At 45.1% G+C, this 12,904-nt stretch overlaps 8 non-coding genes across 8 annotated transcripts; 5 read left to right on the forward strand and 3 right to left on the reverse strand.

Moving 5' to 3' along the window:
- Positions 1-8,531: 8,531 nt before the first annotated feature.
- Positions 8,532-8,603, reverse strand: trnaq-uug (transfer RNA glutamine (anticodon UUG)). The gene has a single exon. It is a non-coding gene; the product is annotated as a tRNA-Gln (tRNA).
- A 151-nt stretch (positions 8,604-8,754) lies between these two features.
- On the forward strand, positions 8,755-8,826 carry trnad-guc (transfer RNA aspartic acid (anticodon GUC)). Its single transcript has one exon. It is a non-coding gene; the product is annotated as a tRNA-Asp (tRNA).
- A 582-nt stretch (positions 8,827-9,408) lies between these two features.
- trnav-aac (transfer RNA valine (anticodon AAC)) lies at positions 9,409-9,481 on the forward strand. Its single transcript has one exon. It is a non-coding gene; the product is annotated as a tRNA-Val (tRNA).
- Positions 9,482-10,610: 1,129 nt separating this feature from the next.
- Positions 10,611-10,682, reverse strand: trnaq-uug (transfer RNA glutamine (anticodon UUG)). The gene has a single exon. It is a non-coding gene; the product is annotated as a tRNA-Gln (tRNA).
- A 151-nt stretch (positions 10,683-10,833) lies between these two features.
- On the forward strand, positions 10,834-10,905 carry trnad-guc (transfer RNA aspartic acid (anticodon GUC)). Its single transcript has one exon. It is a non-coding gene; the product is annotated as a tRNA-Asp (tRNA).
- Positions 10,906-11,482: 577 nt separating this feature from the next.
- Positions 11,483-11,555, forward strand: trnav-aac (transfer RNA valine (anticodon AAC)). The gene has a single exon. It is a non-coding gene; the product is annotated as a tRNA-Val (tRNA).
- A 599-nt stretch (positions 11,556-12,154) lies between these two features.
- trnav-cac (transfer RNA valine (anticodon CAC)) lies at positions 12,155-12,227 on the forward strand. Its single transcript has one exon. It is a non-coding gene; the product is annotated as a tRNA-Val (tRNA).
- Positions 12,228-12,701: 474 nt separating this feature from the next.
- Positions 12,702-12,773, reverse strand: trnaq-uug (transfer RNA glutamine (anticodon UUG)). Its single transcript has one exon. It is a non-coding gene; the product is annotated as a tRNA-Gln (tRNA).
- Between the last annotated feature and the right edge of the window lie 131 nt (positions 12,774-12,904).

A 12,904-nucleotide genomic window follows, 5' to 3' on the forward strand; every position in this document is an offset into this window, starting at 1 on the left:
CATTCTCTCAGCCAGTGTTGTGTCCAATGTTTTAGAGCACACTGATGCAGTGTGCTGCAGTCTCTTCCTGTTCTGAAGGCTGAGGGAGTGAACCAGCAGGTGATGGAGAAAGTCATGATGCTTTCCAGGTAGGCATAGTAAAAAGTCATCATGATGGGTGTGCGGACTCCAAAGGAGTTGAGTTTCCTAAGGAGGTATAGCCGTTGGTGGCTCCCCCTGAGAATCTCCTCAGTGTTGGCAGAGAATTTCAGGAGGTTGTCAAAGATGGTTCCCAGGTATTTGTACTCCTCAACTACCTCCACTGGCTTCCTGTTGATGGTGGTGGTGACTGAAGCAGCCAGATCCCTCTGCCTACTGGAGAAGGTCACCATCTCTTTGGTTTTGCTCACGTTCAATTCAAGTTCGGAGCTGTTACACCACTCTACAAACTCCTGCAGAGCAGGCCCATGGTGTTGTAAGGGGCCTGACAGCGGTGACAGCAGAACTGTGTCGTCAGCATATTTAACCTGGTGACAGTTGGGCTGTGTGGATCTGCAGTCATCGGTGTAAAGGATGAAGAGCAGGGGGAGAGCACACAGCCCTGGGGGGGAGCCAGTGGAGGTGGAACGGAGACCGGAAAGAGACTTGTTGACCCGAACTTTCTGAGTCCTGTTGGTCAAAAAGTCCAATATCCACAGGATTAGCTGATCATCCAGGTAAAATCGGGTGGAAAGTTTAGTGGCCAGGATATGAGGCTACAGAGTGTTGAACACTGATGAGAAATCAGCAAACAGAAGTCTGGCGGAGGAATCAGGGAGCTCCAGATGTTTGTGGATGGAGTCCAAGATAAAGATTTTGGCATCATCAACACCTCTGTGTGCATGGTAAGCAAACTGGAGTGGGTCCATCAGGGGGTCAGTTGCTCTTACGATGTGCTGTTTTATGATCTTCTCCATGGCCTGAGTATGGACAGCAGCAAAGAGGCAGTACAGAGAGAAGCTGGATGGCTTCTATTCTTCTGCTGACCCCAGGCAGATGTGGCAATGCCTGCAGCACATCACAGAGTATAGGGCCACCACCAACATCATCAGCTCTCCAGGTGGTCTGCCGGATGATCTCAATGTGTTTTACACCAACTTTGAGACCCCACCCCCCACCCCCCCAACCCCCAGACCTCCCAGACCTTCCAGAACCCCCACATCACCTGACCCTCCCCCCGACAGCGGTCTCAATAGACCAAGACACAAGGTCCTGAGGAAGATCAACCCCCGCAAGGCAGCAGACCAGACAACATCCGTGGACGGGCCCATGAAGCTTGTGCTAACAAGCTGGCTGACGTTCTTACCTCCATCTTCAACTTTTCCCTCAGTCAGTGCATCGTTCTCACATGCTTCAAGACCACAACCATCATCCCTCTCTCCAAGAAAAGCCCAGGCACCTGTCTAAATGATTACAGACCAGTTATACTCACTCCAATCATTGCAAAGTGATTTGAGAAAGTGGCGCTGACCTACATTAGGAGAATTATTCCAAACACTCTGGATCCCCAGCAGTATGCCTACCGGCCCAACAGGTCCACATCAGATGCCATCGCTGATGCCCTTCACTATTCCCTCTTCCACCTGGAAAATAATGACACACACACACACTCACACTTCTGTCCTCGAGACGAAGGTTTAGAAGTGTGAAGTCCAGAATGTCCCAACTCAACATCTGTCATGGTCCTGGGTCATTATGACCCAGTGTTTTTAGTTTTCCTGTGGTTTTGTATTTTGTTCCTTATGTTCATTGGATTGTTTGGTTTGGTATTTGGATTCCCCCTGTGTCCCTGCTTTTATTGTGGTGTTTGTTCTGGTACCGTGTTCCCGTCCTTTGTGTTCTGTGTTCTCCTCATCCCCTCATGTATTCATCCTTGTTCTCTGCCTCGCTCTCTCTCTGCCTCTTTCTCTGTCTAGTGTGTTGTGTTTAAGGTCCACATCTTGGTGTCAGTATTTTCAGTTTCGTGTCCTCCCCGCTCGGTCATGAGTAATTGTCCTCAACTGTGTTCCCCGTGTGTTCCCACTTCCCTCATTACCTTCTGCGTATTTATGTCAGAGTATCCCTTTGTTCCATGTTGCGTCGTCCCTCTAGGTTGTGTGTGTTCCCCCGTGTCTTCCCAGCACCTCAGCTTTAGTTTCTCCCAGTATAGTTTTGTTTGACTTCTTATGTTCCTATTAATAAAGACCTGCCTTTTGAGTTTATCCCCGCGTGTCTTGAGCCGTGCATTTGGGTCCTCTCTTGCCTTCACACAGCCGCCGCATGACAACATCTCCTTCTTCCCCATTAGTATCAGACTGAACAGCTGACCTACCTCAACTGCAATTTGCACATCAGGACACTTTGCACACAAGTTAATTTACACATTAAGCTTCTTTGTACATCCATCTACCTCAACATCTGCATACCTCACTTGTCTTCACTTACTTATTTTTGTACTTATTCATTTATCTTTCATTATTTTTTATTCTTACTCTTATTTTTATTTATCTCAATATCTTGTCTTATTTTTATCCCTATTTATCTTGTTCCTTTAACCCAGTGGTTTTTTGCTAGCCCCCCCCCCCCCGCCCTTTGTTTTGCTGTTACTGTTAATCTGACTATATGCAGTTTTTACACACTTACATATACACACACAGTAACTGTCCCTCCATTTAGAAAGACAGAGGCGTCATAGTGTAATTATTTTATGTGTAGTGTTTTTTCCTGTGTAATAATATTCAACATTGCTATCAATACATTTTTCAAAAAAATGCCTCTGTGCAAAATGCGTTGAAAAACATAAAAAACTATGCTTTACTGTTTGTCTGTGATTTGGACAGGGGGAACAAATCGTGGCAGGATCAGCCTGATATTATTTGTATCCCACTGTAACTTTACTGTATAAAGAGCAAACATCTCCAAAATGTAGTTAGTCATTACAACAAGTGTTTGTGAACTAAAAATCAAGAATGTGGGATACTGTTTGTCTGTGATTTGAAGAGCCCAGCGCGTGCTCCCGACGCAGGGCAAACTAATTCTGTCGCGGAGACCTACCTCAGCAAAATATGCTTCATCATATTTTCTAGGCTTTGGCTTAGAATTAAGTTGGTTTGGAAACATATTTGGCGATACTTCATCTTCTGCTTTACGTTTCTGTGAACCTCTGCTTTCACCCTTACCTAACTTGGCATTTGTATATGGACAGCAAAGGAAGAATTTCATTGCACAGAGAAATGCTATTTCTTCTGTACACATGACAATAAACAGTTTGAATCTTGAATCAAATATGATAACCTGTCAGGATCCTGGGTCTCCTCACCCAGCGTTTTTAGTTCTTTGTGATTTTTGTATTTTTGTCGAGTACTCTATGGTTTCTATTTTTGATCCCTTGCCCCTCATGTTTCTCTGTGCCCTCTCTGTTCTGTGTAAAGTCTGTGTTTCTTGGTCTGTGTCTTCGCATGTTTGGAGTTTCAATCAGCAATCCTGTAGCAGCATTCTGCTGTACGGTTCACTCTCTGAAGGGCTTTTTGGTCCTTAACAAAGCTTTTCCCAAACCAGGATGTGATGTTCTGTGTGAGGATGCTCTCCACAGTACCTGTATAGAAAATCCTGAGGATCTCTGGAGAGACTCTGAACTTCCTCATTTGTCGTAGTTGGTACAGCCGCTTGAGAAGATTTTCTCCCACTGGACCTCCTCAAATTTTAGTTTAATACTCCTGCTCTAAACCTAACCCTATAAGTTGGAGAAGGTGACAACAGACAAATAGTTTTTGATTTGTGTCAGTTAGGATGATCATTTTATTTATTTCCTGATGGACAAAACAATTTAATGAAAACAAAAATTTATATTCTGATTGTCTCAGGTTAGTGTTGGGGTTGAGGTCCTTACCAATGACAACTTAGACCTCAAAAGATTAAACGTGACAAATTCCATCATAACCTACAACTGCCAACCAAACGAAGCATGTAGCTCACTAACATTACAGCTCAACTGACGGGAAGGCAATAAGCCTCTCATCTTGTATAGATGCAGGGCCAACCCACATTTATCCCATGTAGGCTTCAAATTGTGAGGAAATACACACAGTTACAGCAAGACTGCAGACACAAAACCCGGAGGCTTTCATTATTATATGGTAAATGGCATGTATTTTTATAGCGCTTTACTAGTCCCTGAGGACCCCAAAGCGCTTTACACATCCAGTCATCCACCCATCACACACACATTCACACACTGGTGATGGTAAGCTACATTGTAGCCATAGCCGCCCTGGGGCACTGACAAAGGCGAGGCTGCCAAACACTAGCGCCACCGGGCCCTCTGACCACCACCAGTAGGCAGCGGGTGAAGTGTCTTGCCCAAGGACACAACGACTCGAACCGACAACCTTCCGATTACAAGGCGAACTCCCAACTCTTGAGCCACGATCGCCCTATATATCTGGAGACTTTAATCATGCCACACTGGATTCTACTCTGGCTGCTTTTCACCAGTTTGTGAATTGTCCCACAAGGAGCAACAGGACAATTAACCTACTGTATGCCAATGTGAGAGATGCATACAGAGCCACCCCCTCCCCCCACTAGGGAAGTCAGACCACAACCTGGTTTACCTACAGCCACAATACACACCCCTCGTCCAAAGGCAGCCTGTCACAACACGCTCCATCAGGAGATGGACCCCAGAAAAGAAGGATGCTCTGAGAGACTGCTATGACACCACAGACTGGGATGTGCTTCTGAGCCCACATGGTGAGCACATAGAGGGGGCGACAAACTGTCTGACAGACTACCTCAACTTTTGTGTGGACACAGTCGCCCCTGATAAGACGGTACTGTGTTATCCTAATAACAAACCGTGGGTAACACAGGAAGTCAAAACTGTCCTCAACATGAAAAAGAAGGCTTTCAGGAGCAAAGTGAAGGAGGAGATGAAAGCAACACAGTTTACTACAGAGCCCTCTCCCCACTCTCCTACCTCCCTCGCTTCCCCCCCTTCCTGACACTATGACACCCCCTTCCTCCGACCCATCTCTCAACAGCAGGACATCTCCACCCCCCCCCCCCCCCCCCTTCCAATCATCTCCCAGTGTCACAGTGGATCAGGTCAGGAGACAACTGAGGAAGCTTCACCCCAGAAAGGCAGCAGGCCCAGACAAGGTGTGTCCAAGGATGCTAAAGGCGTGTGCTGCTGAACTTGGGGAGCCGCTATAACGAGTCTTCAACCTCAGTCTGCAACTGGGGAGAGTGCCCGCCCTATGGAAGACATCCTGCATCGTCCCGGTCCCCAAAAGAAACCGGCCCAATGAGCTGAATGACTTCCGACCGGTGGCACTGATGTCACATCTTATGAAGACTCTAGAGCGGCTCTTCCTCAACCTCCTCCAACCACAGGTGCAACATGCTCAGGACCCACTACAGTTCGCATACAAGGCGGATGTTGGAGTGGAGGATGTCATCCTGTACCTCCTACATAGAGCCCACTCACACCTGGACAAGGGAAAAGGCACGGTCAGGATCCTGTTTCTTGACTTTTCCAGTACCTTTAATACCATCCGGCCCTGTCTGCTCCAGGAAAAACTGAACAGGATGCAGGTGGACCCCTGCCTGGTCACTTGGATCTCCGACTCCCTCACTGACAGACCACAGTACGTCAGACTGAAGGACATCACATCTGACACTGGTCAGCAGCTTCTCTTCACCCTGTACACCTCTGACTTCTGCTACAACTCTGAATTATGCCATATTCAGAAGTTTGCAGACGACACAGCCATCATGGGGTGTATCTGCGATGATCATGAAGAGGAGTACCGGAGTCTGGTGAGGAACTTCGTCACATGGAGTCACACAAACCACCTGCAACTCAACACCTCAAAGACCAAGGAACTGGTTGTGGACTTTGGGAGGTCCAGAGCAGGTCCACTGCCGGTTCAAATAGAGGGGGAGGAGGTGGAGGTGGTCAACAAGTACAAGTACCTCGGGCTGTGGGTGGACAACAAACTGGACTGGTCATGCAACACAGAGCACCTGTATAAAAAAGCCCAAAGCCGACTGTACTTCCTCAGGAGGCTGAGGTCTTTTAACATCTGCAGGAAGCTCCTGAGGATGTTTTACCAGTCAGTGGAGTACTTTTCTATGCTGTGGTGTGCTGGGGGAGCAGCACAGCAAAGAAGGACTCATCCAGGCTGGAAGAACTGATCAGAAAAGGCTAGCTCTGTGGTCGGCATGAAGCTGGACACTCTGGTGACAGTGGCAGAGAAAAGGACACTAAAGAAACTGCTGGACATTATGGACAATGCTGGGCATCCTCTGCACACGGCCATAAACAACCAGAGGAGTCTGTTCAGTGACAGGTTGCTTCTCCCAAAGACAAGAACCAACAGACTTAAAAACTCCTTTGTCCCACACGCCATCAGACTGTTTAACTCCTCTCTGGAGGGGAAAGGGAGGGGAAACAGGAGGACAAAGGAGGGGGGAACAACTAAGCTGTACTAAGCTGTAGTGCCTTTTCATTGTGCAATACTTTTTGTGCAATACTTTTTGTTAATAGACAACGGTGCAATAGACTTCAATACTTGAAATGTGCAATTCCCTTGTATTCCTATTTATTCTATTTATCCCTTTCGTATATTTTATTTATATATGTCTCTGTATTTATATATGTGTATATATATAATATTCGTCTCACGTTCTGTAACTTCTGTCGGTGCTGTGCTATTGGAAACCGAATTTCCCAGAGGAACCCACCCAAGGGATTAATAAAGTTTTATCTTATCTTATCTCTTATCTAAGATGCTTATCTAAAGCAGTTTTGTCCTTAGGGCCCTACATGGGTTTTGCCCTTTTGGTTCCTGAAGAGATCACTGTGTGTTGCCAACTGAAAAATCCAGAAAACAACTGGGGCCCATAGCAGTTTTTTCACCTTCATAGTGGGCTTGACTGGCTACACAGTGCAGTGGTTTACACATTTGCCAAACAAGTGAAACAGAAAAAGTGATTTGAGTCGTGATCTACCCTCATCTTACTGTGTGTGCTGTCTGCCAGCACGAGTTTATTTTGTAATTTTCATTTTTGTAACTTTTGAGTTCAGCTTTAAAGCTGGTTTACATTTTGAGTTTACATTTTACCTCCAAGTGTCTGCAGTGTGGGTCCTCCTTACTACCACTTCTACCTGCAACACCCTTCACATGACATAAAGTAGCTCATATTTATTTATTGAGCCATATTCAGGTCAACTCTCAGATACCAGTTGTCGACAGTTGTGTACCATGGGGAAGATTGTTGGGTTGATTTTATTATTAGTAATAAAGCTTATTAAATATTTAAGTAATATTTAAATATTTGATTTCCAAAAATCAATTTGATTATTTTTTTTTTGGGGGGGGAAATCTTACCTTAAAGCAGAAGGACCACAAACGCATCTATGTCAACTTTGATTAACTCTGGGGACAAAAAAGATCCAACATGAGATTTGATTGAGGAGAAATAACATTTTGGAAGCTTTAATAAACATTTTTTTTAATCATATCTACATTAAAAAAATAAAATGAAGAAACATGCATAAATAAAACCTGAATAGCAAAGTAATTCTAACAGCTGTTTAACAACCCAAAATAGATTTGACTTTTTTTGTCTTGCGTTTTCTAGCAGGTCTAGCTCATATTAAATTTGAGCCTGAGGGGAAAAAAACATCATTATTAAAATTACTGAAAATGAGTGTGGAGGGATTTTTTTTTTTTTTTTTAATGTTTGTTTGATTGGTTGAAGTTTTTTTTTCTGTGTCTGTTTGCATTCAAAGCTCCTTTAAGGTATCATTCAAATCCAAAGGTTTGCACAAGGCCAGCTCAGATGTAAGGAAAGTACATGCAAATTAGTTTCTACATAAAATCATCATATATCAAAAAATTCTTGAAAAGATTTCTCTCACTTAAAATAATTTAGATGTTGTGCATTTACTGTAATATAAAGATTAAACCTGGAGTTTCCTTGTAAAAAATATGTGTTTACATTGAGTTTTCCTCATTGATAAAACATGGTAGGCATTAAATTGTTTGTGATTCAGGTCATTACGCAGGTAAATTGTATTGAACCTGAGCACTGAAAAAACATTCTGGTAAGTTGCAAGTTTGTCCTGATTTGCATTCAAACCTACATTAATGATTCATTCAAATGTTTGGACAACAAAATATCAGTGGTTGAATGTAGCAATAAGAAGAATCTTACTAAACGTCCTCATGCAGCCCTGCGATTTGTGTAAAAGTCTTGATCAAAATTCAAATTATTATTAAGGGGAATTGTTGCCTTGAGACACGGTGGCCAATGAAAGATACAGCAGGACGCTGAAGTGGAAAGTGCAGTACAAGAGCATGAGCGAGGTTGGGTGCGACATGAAGACCACGCGCAGATGGGATCAGCCAACAGAAGAGGAGTGGAATTGACTGGGCCACTAACTTGTTCTATAAGTAATTAGACTCTCATGCTAGCGTGTGCTAATGCTAATGCAACTGCGGAGCAAAGGGCAAGAAAGCCAAATGAGGCTCCACTGAGACTTGAACTCAGATCACTGGATTCAAAGTCCAGAGTGCTAACCGTTACACCATGGAACCCTCCTGCAAGCAGAAAAAAGTTCTCTGTCAAACACCCATAAAACTGTAGTTCCTGGTAAAGTGATGGGGATTTTTACATGTCTGACGACAATTTGTGTGTCATACCTGCTGCGAATCCCACCTTGACGTGTCCCTGACAGTGCCCTGCAGGTCCTCGTTAGTATAGTGGACAGTATCTCCGCCTGTCACGCGGAAGACCGGGGTTCGATTCCCCGACGGGGAGTGAGCAGTCTCCTTCTCTGCTCTGCCTTTTACCTGGAATGACCACACACCCGTTAATAGCACGCCAAGTGCATTTTTTTGCACAGAGTCCATCATTCAAAAAGACCCTGTGGAATTTCTCCACCACATCCTAGTCAATCTAACAATCTAGTCCTATAATGGGTTTGAAAAAACATCAATTCCAACTGTGCACTCACAAGTCAAAAATGTCTTCTAGGCAAGAGCTCCCATGAGAAGAGAAGCTAGTCCAAGAGAACTCTGCTTGTCCAGCGTTTTCTCTGCTTTACTTGCGTCCCTATTAACAAATAAGTCTCTTGGGTTTGTCTTCTGTAGGTTGTGTGCTAGCCTGACAAAGAACATCAAAGAGCTTGTCAACAAGAAGATCAGCTCCCATTTGAAGAGATGCTATCTCGAGATCACAATTTGGATTGTCAATATAACCATAAATGGGGGAATGCTTGAAAAATGACACAAATGGGAGTTCCCCCGCTTCTCACTAGTCCTACATGATCTGTCATAAAAGTCCTCAAATGTAAGAAGGCATCGAAATGCCCCTCTAATGACGAGAGGGCATGCACGCTCCGTTTCCGTAGTGTAGTGGTTATCACGTTCGCCTAACACGCGAAAGGTCCCTGGTCCGAAACCAGGCGGAAACATGCTTCTTTGTTTCCCGATACAAAAGTGTCTGCCTGCAGGCATTGCTTTATCTTATGGGGTTGTACTGCTGTTTGGGACACAGAGGAGAGAAAGTACTCAAATCTTGTACAGGGCTCTGACGCTTGTAACCTTTGGATGCTCATGTTGCTAAAAAGTTGTCTATAGCCCAAATTTCAGGAAATTTCACACAAATCAACATGTCTCCAGTCACCATATTCACTGAAGATGCAGGCACAGACTAAGCTCTTGGAAATGAGTGGCTCTAGCTGGCCTGCACAGGACTTGGGCCTATTTTCAGCCAATGCACAACGCGATCAAACGCATGGCCTCTTTAGGCAACAGTTCTGCTGCTCGAGGTTCTGGGGTTCTTAGGCCAGCATATGTCGAGCTGCGCTTGCTTCAGAGAACTCCTAAATGTCAAAAGTTTAAGTGAGCCTAACATCGAGACTATAGTTCAGATTCCTTGCTAGCGAGCGTCTGTCTCTTCTCCATGGTTCCTTCCGTTCAAGGGCATGATAGTAACATGCCATCAGATTTGTCAGATTGGTCAGATTACTGATTAAGACACATTCCAAAGCCAAGCGAGCCATCGCTCACCGTTTCCGTAGTGTAGTGGTTATCACATTCGCCTCACACGCGAAAGGTCCCCGGGCGGAAACATGGGTCTTTTGCTTCTTTGGTCACAAGGGAATTGATGTTCACTGTTTAGACAACTCTGCTTGTCCAGCATTTTCTCTGTTTTACTTGCGTCCCTATTGAGAAATAAGACTCCTAGTTTTGTCTTCTATCGGTTGTGTGCTAGCCAAGCAAAGGACATCAAAGAGCTTGTCAACCAGAAGCTCGGGGCCTTCAGTGGTGGCAACAGAGTTAGAAGTGAGAAGAGTACAAGGGGAATTGTTGCCTTGAGTCAAGGTGGCCAATGAAAGATACAGCAGGACGCTGAAGTGGAAAGTGCAGTACAAGAGCATGAGCGAGGTTGGGTGCGGCATGAAGACCACGCGCAGATGGGATCAGCCAACAGAAGAGGAGTGGAATTGACTGGGCCACTAACTTGTTCTATAAGTAATTAGACTCTCATGCTAGCGTGTGCTAATGCTAATGCGGAGCAAAGGGCAAGAAAGCCAAATGAGGCTCCACTGAGACTTGAACTCAGATCACTGGATTCAAAGTCCAGAGTGCTAACCGTTACACCATGGAACCCTCCTGCAAGCAGAAAAAAGTTCTCTGTCAAACACCCATAAAACTGTAGTTCCTGGTAAAGTGATGGGGATTTTTACATGGCCGACGACAATTTGTGTGTCATACCTGCTGCGAATCCCACCTTGACGTGTCCCCGACAGTACCTTGCAGGTCCTCGTTAGTATAGTGGACAGTATCTCCGCCTGTCACGCGGAAGACCGGGGTTCGATTCCCCGACGGGGAGTGAGCAGTCTCCTTCTCTGTTCTGCCTTTTACCTGGAATGACCACACACCCGTTAATCGCACGCTACGTGCATTTTTTTGCACAGAGTCCATCATTCAAAAAGACCCTGTGGAATTTCTCCACCACATCCTAGTCAATCTAACAATCTAGTCCTATAATGGGTTTGAAAAAACATCAATTCCACCTGTGCACTCACAAGTCAAAAATGTCTTCTAGGCAAGAGCTCCCATGAGAAGAGAAGCTAGTCCAAGAGAACTCTGCTTGTCCAGCGTTTTCTCTGCTTTACTTGCGTCCCTATTAACAAATAAGTCTCTTGGGTTTGTCTTCTGTAGGTTGTGTGCTAGCCTGACAAAGAACATCAAAGAGCTTGTCAACAAGAAGATCAGCTCCCATTTGAAGAGATGCTATCTCGAGATCACAATTTGGATTGTCAATATAACCATAAATGGGGGAATGCTTGAAAAATGACACAAATGGGAGTTCCCCCGCTTCTCACTAGTCCTACATGATCTGTCATAAAAGTCCGGAAATGTGAGAAGGCATCGAAATGCCCCTCTAATGACGAGAAGGCATGCACGTTTCCGTAGTGTAGTGGTTATCACGTTCGCCTAACACGCGAAAGGTCCCTGGTCCGAAACCAGGCGGAAACATGCTTCTTTGTTTCCCGATACAAAAGTGTCTGCCTGCAGGCATTGCTTTATCTTATGGGGTTGTACTGCTGTTTGGGACACAGAGGAGAGAAAGTACTCAAATCTTGTACAGGGCTCTGACGCTTGTAACCTTTGGATGCTCATGTTGCTAAAAAGTTGTCTATAGCCCAAATTTCAGGAAATTTCACACAAATCAACATGTCTCCAGTCACCATATTCACTGAAGATGCAGGCACAGACTAAGCTCTTGGAAATGAGTGGCTCTAGCTGGCCTGCACAGGACTTGGGCCTATTTTCAGCCAATGCACAACGCGATCAAACGCATGGCCTCTTTAGGCAACAGTTCTGCTGCTCGAGGTTCTGGGGTTCTTAGGCCAGCATATGTCGAGCTGCGCTTGCTTCAGAGAACTCCTAAATGTCAAAAGTTTAAGTGAGCCTAACATCGAGACTATAGTTCAGATTCCTTGCTAGCGAGCGTCTGTCTCTTCTCCATGGTTCCTTCCGTTCAAGGGCATGATAGTAACATGCCATCAGATTTGTCAGATTGGTCAGATTACTGATTAAGACACATTCCAAAGCCAAGCGAGCCATCGCTCACCGTTTACGTAGTGTAGTGGTTATCACATTCGCCTCACACGCGAAAGGTCCCCGGTCCGAAACCGGGCGGAAACATGGGTCTTTTGCTTCTTTGGTCACAAGGGAATTGATGTTCACTGTTTAGACAACTCTGCTTGTCCAGCATTTTCTCTGTTTTACTTGCGTCCCTATTGAGAAATAAGACTCCTAGTTTTGTCTTCTATCGGTTGTGTGCTAGCCAAGCAAAGGACATCAAAGAGCTTGTCAACCAGAAGCTCGGGGCCTTCAGTGGTGGCAACAGAGTTAGAAGTGAGAAGAGTACAAGGGGAATTGTTGCCTTGAGTCAAGGTGGCCAATGAAAGATACAGCAGGACGCTGAAGTGGAAAGTGCAGTACAAGAGCATGAGCGAGGTTGGGTGCGGCATGAAGACCACGCGCAGATGGGATCAGCCAACAGAAGAGGAGTGGAATTGACTGGGCCACTAACTTGTTCTATAAGTAATTAGACTCTCATGCTAGCGTGTGCTAATGCTAATGCAACTGCGGAGCAAAGGGCAAAAAAGCCAAATGAGGCTCTACTGAGACTTGAACTCAGATCACTGGATTCAAAGTCCAGAGTGCTAACCGTTACACCATGGAACCCTCCTGCAAGCAGAAAAAAGTTCTCTGTCAAACACCCATAAAACTGTAGTTCCTGGTAAAGTGATGGGGATTTTTACATGGCCGACGACAATTTGTGTGTCATACCTGCTGCGAATCCCACCTTGACGTGT

This window comes from Neolamprologus brichardi, chromosome 11, assembly GCF_056152115.1.
Source record: "Neolamprologus brichardi isolate AB-2024 chromosome 11, ASM5615211v1, whole genome shotgun sequence".
Lineage (NCBI taxonomy): Eukaryota > Metazoa > Chordata > Actinopteri > Cichliformes > Cichlidae > Neolamprologus > Neolamprologus brichardi.